Below are 21,400 nucleotides of genomic sequence, written 5' to 3' on the forward strand. Positions count from 1 at the left end.
TTGAAACATAGTTGAAACTCAATAAATATTTATAGGATGAATGAAATGTAAGTAGGTACATCTATGGGAATATATAGCTAAAGTTAAAAGGCACATGAATATATGATAACTATAATCCACTTATACCTTAAAATAGATCAAATAATAATAAAAACTGGTAAGAGTACTCAGATTCCAATAACCAAAGAATTATATTTTCAAGTACAACTGAATCTTTACAGATAAATTTACAGTTATATCCATACATTTATCATAATTCTTCTTCAATATTATTATCTCAGTGGGTTTTATTTACACTTAGAGAATATATATATTTTAAAAATTCCTACTCAATGCCAGACAGTAAAAACAAGAAATGTATTTTTTCAATCACAATCACCCCTGCAAATATCCATTAGGAAAAAGTACTTTCTATGGTGATCAACATATTATTCACAGTAGACTTAATACCTACTGGAACTCATAAGTCAATAGCAATTTTTGAGATCTCTTCTACCATGTATAACAAATGACTGCCATACAGATCTTGAGATTGGGACTGCATGCAAACTTGTTAATGATAGCAAAGAACCAGATGCTCTAGGCTTATAAATCATTAAAATGCTGTCAATATCCTTTTATACCATATAAATAGGTTTTGCATTACTGCATAATCTTTTTATATATCTGGCATTTCATTATATCCTGTACCTTGTATCACTTCATAATCAAAATCAGGATTTAGTTAATTAATCTCTAGGTTTTTAACTTAATCATTTAAAAATATTTAAAATTATAGTGAAAAGCAATATATTCTAAAACTCCACATTTTTCACCAAAAATTTTGTTACAAAACTTCAATCAGTACTCCTCCAACGGTGACAATAGTGCCTAAAAGGTTTTTCTGTAAAACAAACGAAATAAACATTAAACAGCTTTGAAAACTCTAAATTGCTACATAAATGTTAAGGATTACCAATGTGTTTTCACAAGCACATTGTGAATGTTGATAATATTTCTTCTTCTAAAAGACAAGGACAGAAATTATGAGAGAAATGAACAATGCATACCATATTAACTAAAGAACAATAAACAGTTTCCCTTATATAGTTCTGTATGTTTTGCTTTGTTTTTCTTAAAATGTCAGTTATAAAGTATAATCTAGTGGCAATACTAATCAGTGTTAAGAGGTTAAAAGGACTCCAACTGCACATAATAAAAATTCAATTATACTTGAGGATAACTTCAAAATACATTGAGAATACAACTATGATCTAGTCCTCAGAAGCCTATTAGAATTTTCAAGATTATTAGGATCTCCAAATCTCTAGCTAACTATGTAAAGCAGATTTTCACCACCTACATGTATTCTTTAAAAGCTCATTGAGTAATGTAAACATTATGTACTATCATCATGAAAATGAAATCCCATTAAAATAAAATTGAATTCCCTGGAAATGCAAAAAAATATTATAATGTACAACAAAAGGGAATAAAATCTCTACCATCTTTAAGTAATCTTATCTATTGACGAATATGTGAAATCCAATCAAATGAAATCAGAGTTAAAGAGAGGTATAAAAATATAACATTCCTACTAGAGAATTTTACACATGTATTAGTATTAAATTATGTCATAAAGAATAGAAGATGAAAAGCTCTGTATCTCCTTATTTAGGATTATAATCAACATCTTTTAATGCACACCACAGTGTTTGTATTAAATTTAGGGTTATACTAAGAATAGGCAATTCAATTAAAAAGACATTTAAAACAATCATCAAATACCATTCTACACCATCACATTAGCAAAAATTAAAACACAGACATTCTCATAGAATGTTAGTGGAGACTGATCTGTCCTTTAAGACATTGCGGTGCTACGGGCTAATGTCAGAATCCTGCCAACGTCGCCAATTGTAGAGCTCTTAATCCTGTTCATGACACCAATTGTAAAGCTACATGACCACGCCAGTTGTCAGGCTCTTCTACCTGCCCATACTCCTGCACCGACTGGGCCAATTGTCGAGCTAGGGCTGGGTCTGGAGCTCACAGACCCCTCAAGCCTGTTCCAGACTGGGTCACAAACCCTTCATATGCCAGGCTGGGTCACCAGACCCCTCACATGCCAGGCTGGGTCACCAGACCCTTTACACGCAGGTCTATGAGCTAGGTAACCGGCAAACAGATCCTTGGAAGCCCTAGGTTGGAAAGCATGGCTGCTCAGGCGGCAATGGCCCGAGACAGTAAACGCCAGCCAAAGTCATGGTGCCACCCATGTGCACTGACTCTATCCACACACAACCTACGCACAGCAAATGCTCGGCAAGATTATGAACATCTGAGGGGCCCTGACCATTTTCCTATATTTTCCAAACACATACACATACCTTTTAGCCCCAAATTCACTTCCTGGAATCTAATAAAAATACTCATGTTCAAAAAGCTAATGTGTTCAAGGATGTTCACTAAAATATAGCAGTAATATCCTAAGTGTCTAATAAAAGGAATAGTTAAATGAGGGGGTGGCCAGTTAGCTCAGTTGGTTAGAGCATGGTGCTGCTAATATCAAGGTTCAGGGTTTGACCTTTATAAAAGCTAGTCACCAAAAAAAAATTAAAGAAAAAAGGAATAGTTAAGTGAATTATCATACTTATGTACTATTCTAATATAGAAAAAAAATCCATGATATAGTTTCATGAACAAAAAAAAAAAAAAAAGGAAGATCCTGAGTAATATGTATAAATGTGGCACCATATTTTATGTAACACAAACATGCACACAGACACATTTATGTAGCAAGAATGAAACATTTTTTATTTGTTTTTTAACTGGTTGACATTATGTTTCTGCCTGTCTGTAGGGAAATCCCTTAAATAAGAAAACTATATGAAGGGAGAATGAATCAAAGAGATAACTAAATCTCTTCTGAATTTGAAAATATTGGCACGATGAGGAGCAAAAGAGAAGAAAATAGGAGATAATAGAAGAAACAGACATGCAGAGAGAGAGAAAAATATGGCAAGAAACAAGAATCTGGGAGCATGTGGAGAAAGGAGGTTATTAAACATTCTATTTTGAATAGCTCACTTTGTTTCAACCCTCCCCTCACCACTTCATCTATCCAAACATTCACTAGAGTCTATGTATACACACAAGTGCTTTGTGAGAGTGATGTAGGGTAAATTTTAGAAAAGGAGCTACATTCCACTTCTGAATAGGCAGGATGCAGAGAACAGAGAACATTCATGAGAGATAAGAGTTTAGCAGAGTGGGAACTCTGAGTGAGAGGTGACCATACATTTTTGCAGGACACTTCCACAACATATTTGATAAGGAACTTGAGACAATTTTATTTACATCTAAAAAGACAGAGCAACCTCTGCTAACAACTGCTTTAGGTACAGTTGGCCCTCTGTACCAGTGGATTCTGCACCTGTACCTTCAACCAACTGCAGATCAAAAATATTTGGAAAAACAAAACAAACAAACAAAAAAACCCAATAAAAAGTAGTAATACAACAATAAAACTAATAAAAATAATACAGTATAGGGCCGGCTCACTTGGGAGAGTGTGGTGCTGATAACACCAAGGCCACGAGTTCGGATCCCTATGTACGGATGGCCAGTTAGCTCACTTGGGTGAGCGTGGTGCTGACAACACCAAGTCAAGATCCCCTTAGTTGTTATCTTTTAAAAAAATTAAAATAATAACGCAATATAACAACTATTTACATAGCATTTACATTGTATTAGGTATTATAAGTAATGCAGAGATGATTTAAAATATATAGAAGGATGTGTGTACTTATGCCATTTTATATAAGGGACTTGAGCATCCACACATTTTGGTATCTGAGAGGGGTCCTGAAAGCAATCCCCAACAGATACCAAGGGGTGACTGTATATGTATGTGTTTATGCATATTTATGTGTATATAAGTTTACATACATGTGTGTTATATATTTATGTATATGAGGGTATTTCAAAAAATTCATGGATTCGTATTATCTTTTAATTCTATTTTTCCATGAACTTTTCAAACCACCTTCATATGTGTAAAACCACGTTTTAAAATAAAATATTACATACCCATATTTAATTTGTTAAAAAAATTTTTTCACTTTTATTTCACATTGTAAACATTTAAAGTGCTCTTTTCTCCAAGGAACTTGCAAGTAGTGGAATTCTGGTTTATCTTGGAGAACACAGGCTTCCTAATTAGCAAATGGAGGAATTGTTAATTAGGAAATTCAGAAAGGAATCTCAGAAAGATGAGAAGAGATGCCCTGCTCTCTCTCCTGCAGCTGCAGAGAACAGAACATTCTGAGTCAGAGGGCCTGTCCTGATAAGATATAGAAATGAAAGCGTTCACAAGAATACCATAAGTGTAGTATAGAGGCTGTGCAGAAATTCATAACTATAATCATCCTGTTGCATTTTCTATGATAAAATCATCCTTACAAATGCTATTTCTAACAAATGAGTCTCTCGAAGTTTCTATGACCTGTGACTCTAACCATTAATATCCAAAAAAAACTCTAGCTTTTTAATTGGTTGTCTTGCTTGATAAGTGATTGCTTTGGTAAGAATATTTTAACTGACATTTCTATTTCTGAAGATAAAAATACTTGCAATTTGGCTTTGTCAACCAGAAAAGCTTTAAAATTTTATCTCTTCTCATCCTTTACGCATATAGGTGAAATAAGCTAATTTGGTAGATTCCTTATCTTAAAAAATCATGTATATGAACTTAAAAATGGATTAATTGGATTTCATCAAAATTAAGAAATTCTACACTTCCAAAGACATTGCTAAGAGGATCAAAAGACAGACTGTGAGAAAAAATTTGCATATTACCTATGTGATAAAGGACTTGTATCCAGAATATGAGGGTACTTCAACAAGCTCATGAAAAATGAAATTAAAAGATGTCTTTCCACGAACTTTTTGAAGATGTATGTAAAGAACTCTCAGACACATGAATAAGAAAACAAAGCCAATATAAAAGTGAACAAAAGATTTGAATGTATACTTCCCCAAAGAATATGTATGGATGACAAACAAGCGCATCAAAAGATGCTCAGCATCATTAGTCACCAGGTAAATGCAAATTCAAACCACAATCAGATATTCTTACACAATTATTAGAATGGTTAAAATTTAAAACACAACCCACACCAAGTGTTGTTGAGGATGAGAAGAAACGAGCTCTCATAAACAGCTAGTAGGGAAGTAACATGGTACAGCCATTTTGGAAAATAATACGTAGTTTCTTAAAGAGTTACCTACCACAGTAATCTGGGTGTTCCATTCCTAGGTAATTATCCAAGAAAAAGAAAGCATAAGTCCATGCAAAAACTTGTATACGAATGTTCATAGCCGCTTCATTTGTAACAACCAAAAACTAAAAACAACCCCATTGTCATTAACAGGTGATCAGATATAAACAAAGGGTAGTATCTCCACACAAGGGAATATTATTAAACAATAAAAAGGAATAAAATGATACACGCAACAAAAATGAACTGCAAAATAATTATGCTGAATAAAAAGAAGTCATACAAAAAGAGTACATAACGCATGATTATATTCATATAAAATTCTATAAAATTTGAACTACTTGACAGTGACACAAAGTTGCCATTGGTTGCCTAAAGATATGGGAAGTATAGGAAGAAAGAATTACAAAGGAGCTCAAGAAAATTTAGGGAGTAATAGATATGTTCATTATCTTCATTAAGGCAATGGTTTCACAGGTACATACATATGTTAAAACTTAGCAAACTATATACTTTAAACATGCAGTTTATTGCATGCCAATTAAAAAAATAAAATGAGGAAAAGAATTATAGATTTCCAAAATAAATGCAAAGCAATATTTCATCAAATTTTTAATAGGCTTTATGGTAAGAAAAAGCAAGCATGTAAAAGAGCATTAGGCATCGAAAGGGAGGGACAAATTATAATGATTGGCTTTTTTAAAAAGGCAAAAAAAGAGAGAGAGACTGGAAATAATGACAAATTATGATAACATCATAGGTTTATCTGGAAATTTTCCTGTTTACATTTAGGGATATCCCACAGAACTATGTTCCAACAGAAACTGCTCAGAGGTATTTTCATCCAGTGAACCATGCAATGTATTACAATACCCCTTCCTATGAATTAGAAAGTTTTTTCTCCCTGTCTTTTCAGATATAATTGGTTTTGCCATTAACGAGTTGACCCTAACCAGGAAAGTTACTTAACCACACTGAGATGAATTTTTCCCAACTTTTTAAATGGTGAGTTTGGACCTGTATTAGTCAGAGTTCTCCAGAGAAAAAGAACCATTAGGATACGTATATAGAGAAAGATTTCTTATAAGAAATGTTTGTGGAAGCTGGCAAGTCCAAATCTGCAGTATGAGCTGAAAGGATCAAGACCTAGGAGAGACAGTGGTGAAGTCCCAGTCCAAAGGCCAGCAGAAAGAGACCCAGGAGAGCCAATGGTGCAGAGAAAGTTCAAAGGCAACCTGTTGAAGAATTTTTCTCTTGCTCAGGGGACCGCCAGTCTTTGTATTCTATTCAGGCCTTCAACTGATTGGCTAGAGCTCACCCACATTATGGAGAGCAATCTGTTTTACTCTACCAATTAAAATGTTAATCTCCTTCAAAAACACCTTGCAGATGGGCTGGCCAGTTAGCTCAGTTCATTACAGAGTGGTGCTGATAACACCAAGGTCAAAGGTTCAGATCCCTGTACTGGCCAGCAAGCAAAAAAAAAAAAAAAAACAACCCTTGCAGAAACACTTATAATAATGTTTAACCAAATATCTGGGCACCCAGTGGCTGAGTCACATTAACACATAAAATTGACCATCACAGGACAATATAAATTTGAAGATGCCTCCCAGATCTAAAATTCAATAATTCCATGGTTTTTAAAAGTAAGCTAAAACCTGTGTCCAGAAAGATGTAGCAGATGTACTTTTCCCTATTTCTCCTGCTAATTACAACTAAAAGCTCAACTAAAAAACATTACATCTAAAATAAATAACATGAAAACACTAAGAAGTGAAGAGAAAAAATCGGATGGAATAGGGACCTCAGATCCTCAGAACCAAGGAATGACATGGGACAAATTCCCTGGGATTTTATTTTGCCTTATATATGCCTGGATCAGGGGTAAAGGAGTCAGCAACTTAGATACACCAATAGGTGCAAAAAATAATACCAACCTTCATTGCATCTCTAGGGAAACTAGGCTCAGAAAAAGTAAGGAACCATCTAGTCAAAGAGCTAATAATTAAGAAGAAAGAATTCAAACCTAAATCTTCTGATGTCAAGACTACTAAATTATACCATGTCTTATACAGCTTAGGACAAATAAATGAGTAGAGTCTAACTTGAAGAGATTGAATTGTTAATGAAAGGTAAATGAAATTCTAGGGAACGTGGCAGAAAAGTGGTGTGAGAGCCCACACCACCAAAAACAGCAACAACAACAAAAAAATGTTCTCAATGATATCTATCAAAATGAACAAAAGTAATAGAGATGAAAATGTTATGTATAGACCACATCACTACCCTGCTGATTAAGACCTTTCAATTGCAGGTGATGAAAAATTGAACTCAAATCACTACACAAAAACAGGATTGATCAGGAGGTACATTAGCAGGATGGCAGAACAGGAGATCCCAGCCATCTTCTCCAAACCACCACCCACAAAAAACAACATTTAGACAGCTATCTATGAATGAAATAGCTCTGGGAGAACTCAGGAGTTTAGTTAAAAAGCTGCAGAAAATCAGTGGTGCAAAAACCCAAGAACACCTGCTCAAAAAGGTAGAAAGAACAGTCACATTTTGTCCATATCATCTGATCCCTAAGGCCAGCACTGCTCAGTAATAAGAGGTAACTGCCTGGCCCATGAGTTCCTCTTGTAGAGAAAAGGCAAACAGGGTGAACAACCAGCTAACCCGACCTTTTGAGGTGCTTTCCCAAAGACCTTCCTTCAGTTTCACCCCAACCAGATCACTAGGGAGACCAACATAGCTGACACATCTGGAGACAGCCAGGAAAAAAGAAGTGGTGTGTGAGCTATCAGCATGAACCAGATGGTAGGTGCTTCCAGAGTCCCCTGTGGCCTGCTGTGCAGAGGACCCCATAACTCTTTATTGCTGAGAAACTCAACAGCAATCAGTACAATCCAATACAGTAATAGTAGGGAACCTAAACAGCCCTCGCTCAGCACTGGACAAATCATCTAGGCAACAAACCAACAAAGAAACAGAGGATTTAAACTATACTTTAGACCAACTGGACCTGGCAGATATCTACAGAACACATCATTGAACAACTGTAGAATATACATTCTTCTCATCAGCACAGGGAACATTCTCCAGAATGGACCATATGTTAGGTCAAAAATCAAGTGTCAACAAATTTATAAAAGATGAAATCATTACAAGTATCTTTTCAGATGACAATGGATTAAAACTAGAAATCAATAACATGTGAAAGTCAAGAACCTATACAAGTACATGGAAATTAAACAACATGTTCCTGAACTACCTATAGGGCCAAGAAGAAATTAAACAGGAAATCAAAAAATTTCTTGAAACTAATGGAAATAAAAACACATCATAGAAAAACCTGTAGAATACTGCAAAAGTAGTAAGAGGGAAGTTCACTGCAATAAAAGCTTACATCAAAAGAGAAAGATTTCAAATAAACAACCTAATGTTGCACCTCAAAGAACTAGAAAAACAAGAATGAGCCAATCCCAAAACTAGTAGACAGAAAGAAATAGTTAAGATTAGAGCAAAACTAAATGAGATAGAGACCCCAAAAAAATGAAACAAAAGATCAATGAAACAAAAAATTGGTTTATTGACAAGAGACAATAGACAAGCCACTAGCTATGCTAAATAAAAAAAGAAGATCCAGGTAACAAAAATCAGAAATGAAAAGGGAGACATTACAGTCAATACCCTAAAAATACAAAATATCACTAGAAACTACTACAAACTATACACCAGCGAATTTGAAAATCTAGAGGAAATGGATAAATTTTTGGACACATACAAACTACTGAGAATGAACAAACAAGAAACAGAAAATCTGAACAGACCAACATCAAGCAACGAGACTGAAGCAGCAATCAGCAGTCTCCCAACAAAGAAAATCCCAGGACCCAATCACTTTACTGCTGAATTCTACCACATATTTAAGGAGGAATTAACACAATTCTTTTCAAACAATTACAAAATAATTGAAACACAGGTTATTCTCCCAAAATCATTCAATGAAGCCAGCATCACCAATTCCAACACCAGACAAAGATACAACAACAACAAAAAAGGAAACTACTAGCCAGTATCTCTGATGAACACTGACACAAAAATCCTCAATAAAACATTAATTAGCAATCAGAATACAGCAACACATCAAAAAAATTATACACCAAGAGCAAGTGGGATTCATCCTAGGGACGCAAGGATGGTTCAACATATACAAGTCCATGAATGTTATACACCACATCAACAAAAGCAAGGACAAAAACCATATAATTATCTCAATAGATGCAGAAAGAACATTTAACAAAATTCAACACCCCTTCATGATAAAGACTCTCAACAAATTAGGTATAGAAGGAAAGTATCTCAACAAAATAAAATCCAAACATGAGAGCCCATCACCAATATGATCCTGAATGAGAACAGGAAGAAGACAAGGATGTCCACTCTCACGACTGCTCCTTAACATAGTATTGGAAGTACTAGTGAGGGCAATCAGGCAAGAGAAAAAAATAAAGAATTCCAGATTGGAAAAGAAGAAGTCAAAGTGTCTGTGTTTGCAGATGACATGATCCCATATATAGAAAAACATAAAGACTTTACCAAAAAACTCTTTACTGATAAACAATTTTACTAAAGTTGCAGGATACAAAATCAACATGTAAAAGTCAGTAGCATTTTTATATATTCCAATAACAAATAAGCAAATAAATCAAGAAAGCAAACCCATTTACAATAGTTGCCAAAAAAATAAAATATCTAGGAATCAATTTAACCAACAAGGTAAAAGTTCTCTACAATGATAACTACAAATCACTGCTGAAAGAAATTAAAGAGGACACAAAAAGAAAGACATTCCATGCTCTTGGATTAGAAGAATTAACATTGTCAAAGTGTGCATACTATCCAAAGCGATCTACAGATTCAATGCAATTCCCATCAAAATACCAATGACAGTCTTCACAGAAATAGAAAAAACATTTCTAACACATATGGAACAACAGAAGATCTTGAATAGCCAAGCAACCCTGAGCAAAAAAAATAAAATAAAGCAGGAGGCATTACACTACCAGACTTCAAATTATACTACAAATCTATAGTAACCAAAACAGCATGGTACGGGCATAGAAACAGACACTCAGACCAAAGGAACAGAATACAGAACCCAGAAATCAACCCCCAAACTTATAGCCAACTGATCTTTGACAAGGACAACAGGAGCATACACTGGGGAAAGGACTACTTCTTCAATAAGTAGTGCTAAAAAACAGCACATATGTAGAAGAATAAAACTAGAACCATACTTCTCCCCATATACCAAAATCCACTCAAAATGGATTAAAGACATGAAACTGTAAAACTACTAAAAGAAAACATAGGGGAAACACTTCAGGACATAGGACTGAGAAAAGGCTTTATGAACAAGACCCCAAAAGCACAGGCAACAAAAGAAAAAATAAATGGGATTATACCAAACTAAAAAGTTTCTGCACAGAAAAAGACACAGTTAACATAGTGAAAAGACAACCTACAGAGTAGGAGAAAATATCTGCAAACTATGCATCTGACAAGGGATTAATATACAGAATATACAGGAAACTCAAACAACTTCACAGTAAAAAAAATCAAATTTAAAATAGGCAAAAGAGCTGAATAAACATTTTTCAAAGGAAGACATACAAAAGGCCACCAACAGGTACAATAAAAAAATGTTCAATATCACTCAGCAACAAGGAAATGCAAATCAAAACCGCACTGGGATATCATCTCACCCCAGCTAGACTGGATATTACCAAAAAGAAAATAGCAAATGCTTACAACGACAAGGAGAAAAGGGAACTCTTCTTCACTACTGGTGGAACTGTAAATTTGTACAATCATTATGGAAAACAGTATGAAGGTTTCTCAAACAACTACAGATAGTATTATCATATGATCTAGCAATCCCACTTTTGGGTATATACCCAAAGAAATGGAAATCATCATGTCAAAGGGATTCCTGCATTCCCATGATCATTGCAGCTCTATTTACAATAGCCAAGAAATGGAACCAACCTAAACGTCCATCAACAGATGTCTGGATAAGGAAAATGTGGTACCAACACAATGGAAAACTACTATGCCATCAAAAGGAATGAAACTCTGCCATTTGCAGCAACATGGATGAGCTTGGAGAAAATTATGTTAAGTGAAATAACCCAAGCACGCAGAAATACCACATGTTCTCATTCATATTTGGAAGCTTAAACAGTTGATGTCATAGAAGTACAAATTAGAATAGTGGTTACTAGAGAAAGGTGGGGGTAAGGGGGAAGTGGAGAGAGGTTGGTCAGTGGATACAAAATACTAGAGAGATAGGAGGAATGGGATCTATTGTTCTATAATAATATATTGAGACTACAGTTAACAACAAAGTACTGTGTATCTTTGAATAGCTAGTCAAGATGATGTTGAATATTCCTAACACAAAGTGACAAATGTTTGAGGTGATGGATATACTAAGTACCCTGTCATGATCATTGCATATGGTATGAATATACCCAATTATCCTATTGTACTCCATAAATATACATATATAATTATCATGGGTCAATTAAGGAAAATAAAAAGAGAGAAAAAATGAAATAGAGAGTAGAATAGTGATAACCAGAGGCAGGGAAAGTGGGGGGTGGGGAGGTGTGAGGGGGATGCAGAAAGGTTGGTAGACAGATACAAAGTTACAATTAGATAGAATAAGTTCTGGTGCCCTAGGGGGACAATAGCTAATAATATTGTATTGTATATTCCAAGATAGCCAGAAATGAGGATCTTGAATGATATAACTATAAAGAAATGATAAATGTGTAGGTGGTAGACACACTAACTATTCTGATTGGATTATTATATAACATATGCATATATTGAAACAACAAACTGTACCCTAGTAAGTCTTAACATAAGGACAGATGTTGAATACGTTTATTCTATCATTATCTGCACTGTAAGAGAACACACACACACACACACACACACACACACACACACACACACACACACACACACACACCCTTATTCAAGAAATCATTCATCACTAAATCCACTATGGTTGATTCATACTACAGAACATTATTTAAAAAATAAGTTAGATCTTGCCATATACTGAATTGTATTCCCCCAAATTTCATTGTTGCTATACTTGGAGATTGGGCCTGTGCTGAGGTGATAAAGTTTAGATGGGGCCCTAATTCCATAGGGTTGGTGCCATTACAAGAAAAGAAAAAAACACCAGAGCTCTCTCTCCCAGTCATGTGAGACACAGCAAGAAGGCAGCCATCTGCAAGCCAGGAAAAACGCCCTCACCAGGAACCAAATCAACCAGCACCTTGATCTGGATTTCCCAGCTTCTATAACTGTGAGAAATAAATTTTAAGCCACCCAACCTTTGTTTTTTTGTTACAGCAGCCCAAAAGGACTAAGACACAGCACAAGCTGGCTAAGACAGATCTACGAAGGTACTTCAAAAAGTTCATGGAAGGATTCTTATTATCTTTTAATTCTATTTTTCCATAAACTTTTTGATGTACCCTTGCATATGCATTAATTTGGAGTAATGCCTCCATGAAAAGGAAAATGGGGGTATAATGTGCAATTACATTGTTATCTTTTTTTTAAAAAAGATCAAGAAATGATCCTATATCTGTGAATATATGTTGTTGTAGTGTATATAAACACAGAAAAAAAATGAGGGAGCAAACACAACATACTTTTATTTCTAAATACCTGAAGGTACAATGAGGGAAGTGTAGTTGTAAAGTTACCTAGAAAAAGGGCAGAGGAGATTGTTAACTTTTGCTTTAAACATTACTTACTTCATTTCATCAAACCAGTTAAGGAAATGCACATCCTCCTAATTCTTACTTTTAGCATTTTTAAATTAAAAATGTATTTTAAATTGTATCTAATTATTTTTCAGAACTGATCGATGAAATCATGATTTCATCAATTACTGAACAATGTATTTCTATAAACGATCATACTAAATCATGAAACGTTAAGTTTTTACACAATGATAGGCTTTGTTGGCCACAATATTATTTAGAAATGCTATCCTTATATTCATAAGAAAGACTGGTCGTTTTCTGTTTATATTTATAAGTTACTGTCAATTTTTGGTATGATTATGCTACATTCATAAAATGATGCGAGAGCTTTTTTTTTCCCCCCCCATGCCCCGGGTTAGTAAACCTGGATTCAGGTCTCATATTTGCCACTTTATCTACATGACCACAGATAAATTTTCACTGAACCTTTCTAGGTAGATCAATGGATACTGCAAATAATTTACACTGTTTTTATCTACTGCTGAGAGTCAATCCAATGTGATTTTTTTTTCTTTGGACATAAAGAATAAATATTATATTACTCTTTCAACTACATTTCTAAGTGCTTATATATACAATACTATACTTGCTACATATACGATCCTTTGCAGAAGAAAAAGCAGAAAATTATATAAGGGAATTTTTCAAGATGATAGAAATGTTCTGTACTTCTTGATTATGACAGCAGTTACAATTGTATACATTTATCAGAACTCATCAAACTATACATTTTAAAATAGAGAATTTATCGTATGTAAATTATACCTCAGTAAAGCTAATGTTATTATTAAAAAAACAAAAATGCAGAATTTACCTCAAACTATTTGCAATGCAGAAAAAATGAACTCCTATTTTATGGTTATTCTACATGTTGGCTTTCACATTTTCAAAAGTGATTAGGCCAAAGAAGACTACTTAATACAATACTAAATAAAAAGTATTTTTCCCACATATTAAAAGCATCAAATCTCTCTTTACTTTAAAATGGCTGATGGTTTCTTTTTACACTTCATATGATATCACAATACAAAATGAGACTTTTCTGCCCTGGAATTAAAGTTCCTTTTGTGGAAATGCAAAACAGTTGAAACTGAGCTTTTAGCACCCAAACACTAGGAACTTCCTGTGACCTACATTTTTATTGAGAGCAAAAAGGGAAATACACACACTGGTTTTCTAATCCACAGTTAAGGGTTGAATTTTAGAAAAATAGCAATAATAAAAGTCACCAATTCAAAAGATGACAAGTGAAAAGAAAAAAAAATTTTTTTTTTAAACCCTAAGTATTTAAGCAGTTTAGTAGAAGTGGAGCATTCAGTGCCGGACATAAATCACTCCTGAAAATATGAACTAAATTTAAAAGAATCTTCACATTCTGATATATAATAAAGACCCAAATTGCATACAATATTTATTTCCCTATAGGTCAGGACATGCACATCTAGGTAGGCTAGACATTAAATGTTCAAGCATTAGGTATTTCTATATAGTTAATAGACCCTATATTATAACACATATCAGAAATCATCAGTTTCTCTCCCCTCCTTCAAAGCCTCACCTGGGGATCTAGTTAAAATGAAGATTCTGAGTAGTTCTAAGATGGGACCTGAGATTCTGCATTTCCAGGTTCCCAAGAGATGCCAATGCTGCTGGTCCATGGACCACACAGTTTGAGAAAGAAGGCACAGCACATCCTTTTGCATGCGACTACTATATACCACTATCTAAATTACTACACTTCAGAATGAAAATTCCTTAAATTTAAGGCACACTAAGTTAGAACAAATGATTTTTGACACAAAATTACAAATTTACATTAATTTTAAAATAAAGTGCAATCCAGATTTTCTTTTAATTAGAATATTCTAGAGATAGCATGAAATACTGGATTAGAATGCAGCTAAACTGACTGCAACCTTAGAAGGATAATTTATTGCTGACCTGTAGCTTCCTCATTTTTGAAATGCTGAGAGTTTATTAGTTAATCTTACTAGTTCAAAAATTAGCTCTCTCTCTGCTCCACCATTTTCTGCCATGTGACATCCCCGCATTGATGTAAAGCCACCACAGAAGACCCTCTCCAGATGTTCCCTGAACTTTGGACTTCCCAGCCTCCAAAACTGTAATCAACAGTTTTTTTTTCTTATATATCAAAAAAAGCAAAACAAAACAAAAATTATATTACTAACTGCCAAGGGATTTGAGAATTTTCTCCCAGTAAGAGAAGTGAGTTCTCACTTAAGAACTCAATAAAGAACATAAATGGAAGTAGGGAGGTAGGAAATTCCATGTTGAGATCTCTGATAACCCTTTTAAAATCACCCTTTTACATACAGCAAGATCATAGTTGCTATTATGTCCTGTTCTATCACCTAGAATCATATACCCGACTGAAGCAAATGTTCTTTCAAGTTAACTCAAGTTCTATATGTAAATACTATCTACATCCTCAGAGATCAGCCTCATAGCCTGTGAGGAGTACACAACATCCCAATACATGAGCCAGGAAGATCCAGAAGGTGTGGATATATTCTGAAAACAAAATTATGAATGATATGCAAAGGTCAAAAAGTAAATCACTGAATCAGTAGACATTTGGCATTCCGGATTTAACATTCAACTATTCTAGCTGTGAAGGACACTGAAGTTTCATGACATGAAATAATTAGTTATTTTGCTGTGGCACTAATTTAAAGTATACTGACTGAAAGGAGTCACTTAAATAATCAGTAGAACAGGCTATTCAGAATCCACATCTCAATGAGACTGTGTTGTTCCCTACTTCTCCAGAATCTTTCACATATCAACTCTTGAGGTTATTAATTAATTAATTAATTAATAAGCAAGCTTCTTTTAAGGGATTAGGGAGCATTAAAAAGTAAACCAACTCCCAATGCTGATGATAGAAATAATACCAAAGTTTTGGATAAAATTAAAAGGACAATGATGAATTGGACAATATGTCAGATATGTAACATAAACTGTAATAGCTCTATGTGCACACAAGAAAGTTTCTATGAAATGTCTTGCTAATGAGTGCTCCCAACAGTGCTCTGATTATTAAGTGAGAAATTAAGCTTTAGTAGACATTTTCAAGGCAGTAAAGCAAAGACTCCATGGAAATACGTTTATGAAGAAAGCCAGGAGCCTCTACAAATATTCCCATATTCACCTTGGATTTATTCCTAGCAAACGTTAAAGGACTCATGTAAAATTCCTCTGAGAGAAGAGATTCACTGCCAAATGGTCTGTGTATATTAGAATTCCAGATTAAAAGGAGGCCAATTTAGTGGGCCTACATTAGAATTTTTTCATTTCTCAATTACATAAGTATGAAGTTCACATATGGTGGGAACATATGGTGGGATTATTAGGAGGGAAAAAAACTATATTTTTCTATAAAGAAAGCAACACTCTGGACTTTAATTCTGATTTTTGTTTCCTGTCTGACATTTTCCTTTCATGTATATGGAGCAAAATTCTTATACTATTACAAAAAATGAGTGGATTCAGAAATATAACTAAGACAAATCTATGCAAAAAATAAGTGTGTGGGTGTGTGCATACTGAGTGTGGTAAGAAAAAATAACAAATTACATTTAAGAATAAAATCTAATTCAAACTATATTATTTGTAGATTTGGGAAACTAAGACAAAAACTGATTTAAATATTCTTTTTATATTTCTACTTTTCGTTTTATAAATAAGACTATAAGAGAGAATTATTAAAATATTTATATAGATCACTAACCTTGAATGAGCCAAGAAATGTATAAGCAAATATACATTTACTTTAATAAATCAATACGTTTTCCAACTCAATTTACCTATTTATGTGTTTATACATATATCATGTATAATTTTTTTTTTTTAAAGAGTAAATGTGCAGATTTCATTGGCTTCTTGCAACAACTTCCAGAAACATATTCTGCCTGACCAAGCCATACTCATATATTTAGACTGGACATATGAGACTCTAAAACACCACACAGAATATTATTTCTAAGACAATCCTTATTTCCCAAGTATATTAAGTTAAAACTGTCCCAAGATATGTAACATGAGTTTTTATGAACTAGGTCTGCTTTTTAATTCCTATTTTTCTGTTTTCTAAAAATATTTAGGCAAAAGACTCTTGCTGGTTTAAAGCTAGCAAAATGTCCATTTCAAAAGTAAAATTTAGATATCTGTTTCTTATTCTCAAATAGTTCAGAAAAACAATCACGCATGCACACAGAGAGAGAGAGAACAAGCAAATATGGCATAATGTTAACACTGGAGGTATGTTGGGTAAGGATACTCAGGGTACTCTGTATTCTTAAAACTTTCTATAAGGTTGAAGTCATTTCAACATAAAAGTTTACAACTTAGTATCTTACTGTCACATGATTACTAGGGCAAATGATGATTTTTATAAATACGTTTAATTTCTATTTTGTGAACTTTGTTTTCATATCTTCAGCATATTTTTATTGAAATTTTCACCTTTAGCTTATTCATTTCTAAGAACTAGTCTAAGCTCATGAAGACTTTATCTGATTCATCGTTTTCCAGAGAGCTATTTGCCTCTTCACTTTAGGTTATGTGGTATTTTCCATCATATAGTCAAATCTATCTGATGTTTCCTTTAAGGATTTTGCTTTTATCTTATGGTTGTAAAGCATTACCCATCTGAAGGTTAAATAAATACTTTATATTTGCTTCTGGTTTAAAAAAACAAAAAGAGGAAAAGGTGATAGAAATGCATGGTATAGTAGCACTGGGGAAATTGATTTATATATTTCCCTATCTGCTGCTCAATTAAAAGGAGAAAAATAATTTTGGTGAATTATATTTTTTAAAATAGATTTTTGTCTTTTTAATTTGACTATGTGGTTCATCTCTGTGGTGATAGAATAGTTACTACAAAATAAAAGATTAGAGATGTAGGTACCACATATCCATGAAAAATATTTTCAAATATTTGGACTAAAATATTTTACAGATGTAACACTTTTGTTAAACTTTCTCTGTACATTGGGTAATATTTAAATGTAATGGAAACATCAAATTTTACCCAAAATGTGCCACAATCTAACAGTATCCATGTCCTTTATGAATTGGTTCCTGTGGAACACAACAAATACCAAAGAATAATTAAGGAGTCAGAGAAACCTAAAGAAGCTCTTCTATGTAAATATCCTAGATTGAAGTTTTCCATTTAGAAGCAGTATACCAATATGGCTAAGACCACAGGCTTTGGCTCTAAATTAGATGGGTTCAAAATGCATATATGCTGTGAAAAAGTTATGTGATCTAAAGCAAATTATTTCACACCTCTGTGCCTCAGTTTCCTCATCTGTTACCTAAGATAACAATACTTATTACCTCATCGAATTCTGGGGAAAATTAAAGGAGTTAATACATGAAAAGCACCTGTAAGAAAACTGGCCCATTCAGTGCATTTAGCTCTTTTTTAGAATTTTTTCCACATACTTGAATCTCATCTAAAAACCATGTCTAGGCCTGGCCAGTCAGCTCAGTTGGTTATAGCACTGCCTCGTAACATCAAGGTCAAGGGTTCAGATCCCTGTTAACAGCCAGCCACCAAAAAATAAAATAATAAAATAAAAATAAAAACTATGTCTGCATTTTGGGCAAATGGAATGAAATGTAGAAATAATCTGAGATTAAAACTTCAGAAGTCAGGGTTTCACTAGTGTTATTCTTCACTAACTACACGGCTTATATCCGTGTAACAACAGATCAGATAAATATATAACACAAAAACTACTGGAAATGCAGGGATAATGTCATTAAAAATACATAAGGACTGAAGCTTTTCATACACCTTTCTCAGTATCAAACAGCCCACATATACTAGAAATAAACATATAAAAAATACAGTTAACAAACTTAATAATGTAAATGCTTACATCCCTAAATAGAGAATGTACATTTTTATATCCATAGAACATGAACAAAAATCTACCAGGCACTTACCCACACAGAAATTATAAAAACCAACTTATTCAAAATGTTGCAGAAAATGTTCTTTTATAACAATCCAACAAAATCAGAAATAGAAATAAAACAGTGACCAAAAATGTTGTAACACTTAGGAATTAAGAACTCATTGATAATCCAAGGTGAGAAAGGTGATGGAGGAGGAGAGGGGAAAGGAGGAATTGGTTAAGGGCCATGAAAAACTACTACATTGTATAATGTTGAGCATACTAATTATCTTGATTTGAACATCACATAGTGCACACAGGTATTGATATCCAACTCTGTACCCCACCAGTATGTACAATCAACTAAGTCTGCATGAAAAAAAAAAAAAAACTCACTGATAACCATGGATAGAAAGAAATCAAAACACATTACAAATTATATCAATAGTACAGACAGAAGAAGACTTAACCCCAAACCATTGTATACAATAAAAGTTATACTAAGAGGAAATATTACAGCTTTCTCTTCCTTTATTATTAAATAAGGAACTCAGTTATCTTCGTAAAGGAATTTAGTACCTGTCTTAGTCAGCTCAGGCTGTTATAACAAAACATGCTAGACTGGGTGGCTCAAACAACAGACATTATTTCTACAGTCCTGGAGGCTCGGAAATCTGTAATCAGAGGTCCAGCATGGTCAAGGTCTTGGTGACAAGGCTCTCTTCTTGGCTTGCAAATGGAAGTCTTCTTGCTATGTCCTCACATGGCAGACAAACAGAGAGTGAGAAAGTATCTCAAGACTCTTCTTCTAAGGGTGAAAGGGGCCTTAGCCAGAAAAATAACCATCTTTGGGGTAACTAAGACCAAGCAGAATGTTTCAGTCAGCCCTAAACTTGGGAACTGATAATTATCAATTCCTTGAGGTTAGGAGAAGAATTGAGAGACTGCCTGGAGATGAAATCACCGCCTCTTATGTTGATTTACTTCAGGGGGGTACACCTACAATTAAGGATGGAAACTAAATTTTTTGTTTTTCTTACCTCTCTAATTATCTGCAAACAAGAGGAGATATAAGAGAGAGTCAACCAGTTATAAACTCCCCCTCTTACTTAAAGGAAAACTGCACCCATGTTAATTAGAAATCCAAGTCAGGTATTTTTATGATGTTTGACTAAGTTTATTATCCTTGAGTTCTCCCTAGGAGATAAGGACTCCAACCTCGAGGTAACATCAAGGACTTGAAGCTGACCACACACTCTGTGACACTGAAGTTTCCAATCCATCATGGGACCCGGACATTTGACTCAGACCATCTGCTGCTCCCAGACTTCCCCCCACCACCCTTTCTTCAGGACAAAGACCCTTACCTTATCTTCCTGCTTCTTCCCCTTTATAAACCCCAAAACAGGCATCAGAAGGCAGGATGATTTTAGCCTGGTCATCCCCTAGATGCTGGTTATCTGAATAAACTTTCTAATCCTTGCACTAACTTCTGGACTTTTGAGTCATTTACTTAATGCACGAGGGCAAGCAGAGCCTGGTCTGGCAGTAACAAGGGCACTAATCCCATCATGAGGGCTCCACCCTCATGATCTAATTACCTCCTAAAGGCCCCATGTTCAAATTCCAAAACATTGGGGGTTAGGGCTCCAACATATGAATTGGAGGAGAAAGGGAGAACATGCAATTCAGTCCACAGAAGTACTTTTAGTACAAATCTTACAAAATTGGAAAAGCAACATGAAAAAATAACCAGAAAAAGTAAAACTGATCAAGATAAAAGCTCAAGTTAACGAAATAAAAATAACACATAATAACCATTATAAACAATCTAAAAGCTTATACTTTTAAAGGCTCAATGAAAGAGAAATCTCCTTTGAATCTATCCATGGAAAAAAGTGTTTGGGTGTGGGTGTGGATGTGTACATCTGTGTGTGTATAATTAGAAATGAGAAAGAACACATTCGGAAAAAATTAAAATAATTGTTTAAGAATGTGTGTAAATATAGGGCAGCCAATCTGCTAACTTAGAAGAAAGAGCTAATTCCCCAGAAAATTATAAAAGTTATTAAGAACTGATCCAAACAATAGAAAGCTTGAATAATTTCCACAGAAGAATCTGAAAGAAGGATTTAAAAGTTACCAGTTTTAAAGAGACCAAGACAATGGTTTTACCAATAAGTTCCTCCTAACTTTTAAGGAGCAAGGAATTTCAGTATTATTTAAACTATTCCAGGCCATGGAAACATACTAAAATCTCTCCAATTTATTTTTTGAAGTTAACTTTACCTGAGTTCCCAAAACTGATAATAAAAGTACAAAAAATATGTGCATTATAATTTAA

At 34.1% G+C, this 21,400-nt stretch overlaps 1 protein-coding gene across 1 annotated transcript in view; it reads right to left on the minus strand.

Annotated features, from left to right (window-relative positions):
• DTWD2 (DTW domain containing 2) overlaps positions 1-21,400 on the minus strand; it is a 131,565-nt gene that overhangs the window by 71,186 nt on the left and 38,979 nt on the right. The gene's annotated exons all lie outside the window — the stretch shown is intronic.

This window comes from Cynocephalus volans, chromosome 2 (assembly GCF_027409185.1).
Source record: "Cynocephalus volans isolate mCynVol1 chromosome 2, mCynVol1.pri, whole genome shotgun sequence".
NCBI lineage: Eukaryota > Metazoa > Chordata > Mammalia > Dermoptera > Cynocephalidae > Cynocephalus > Cynocephalus volans.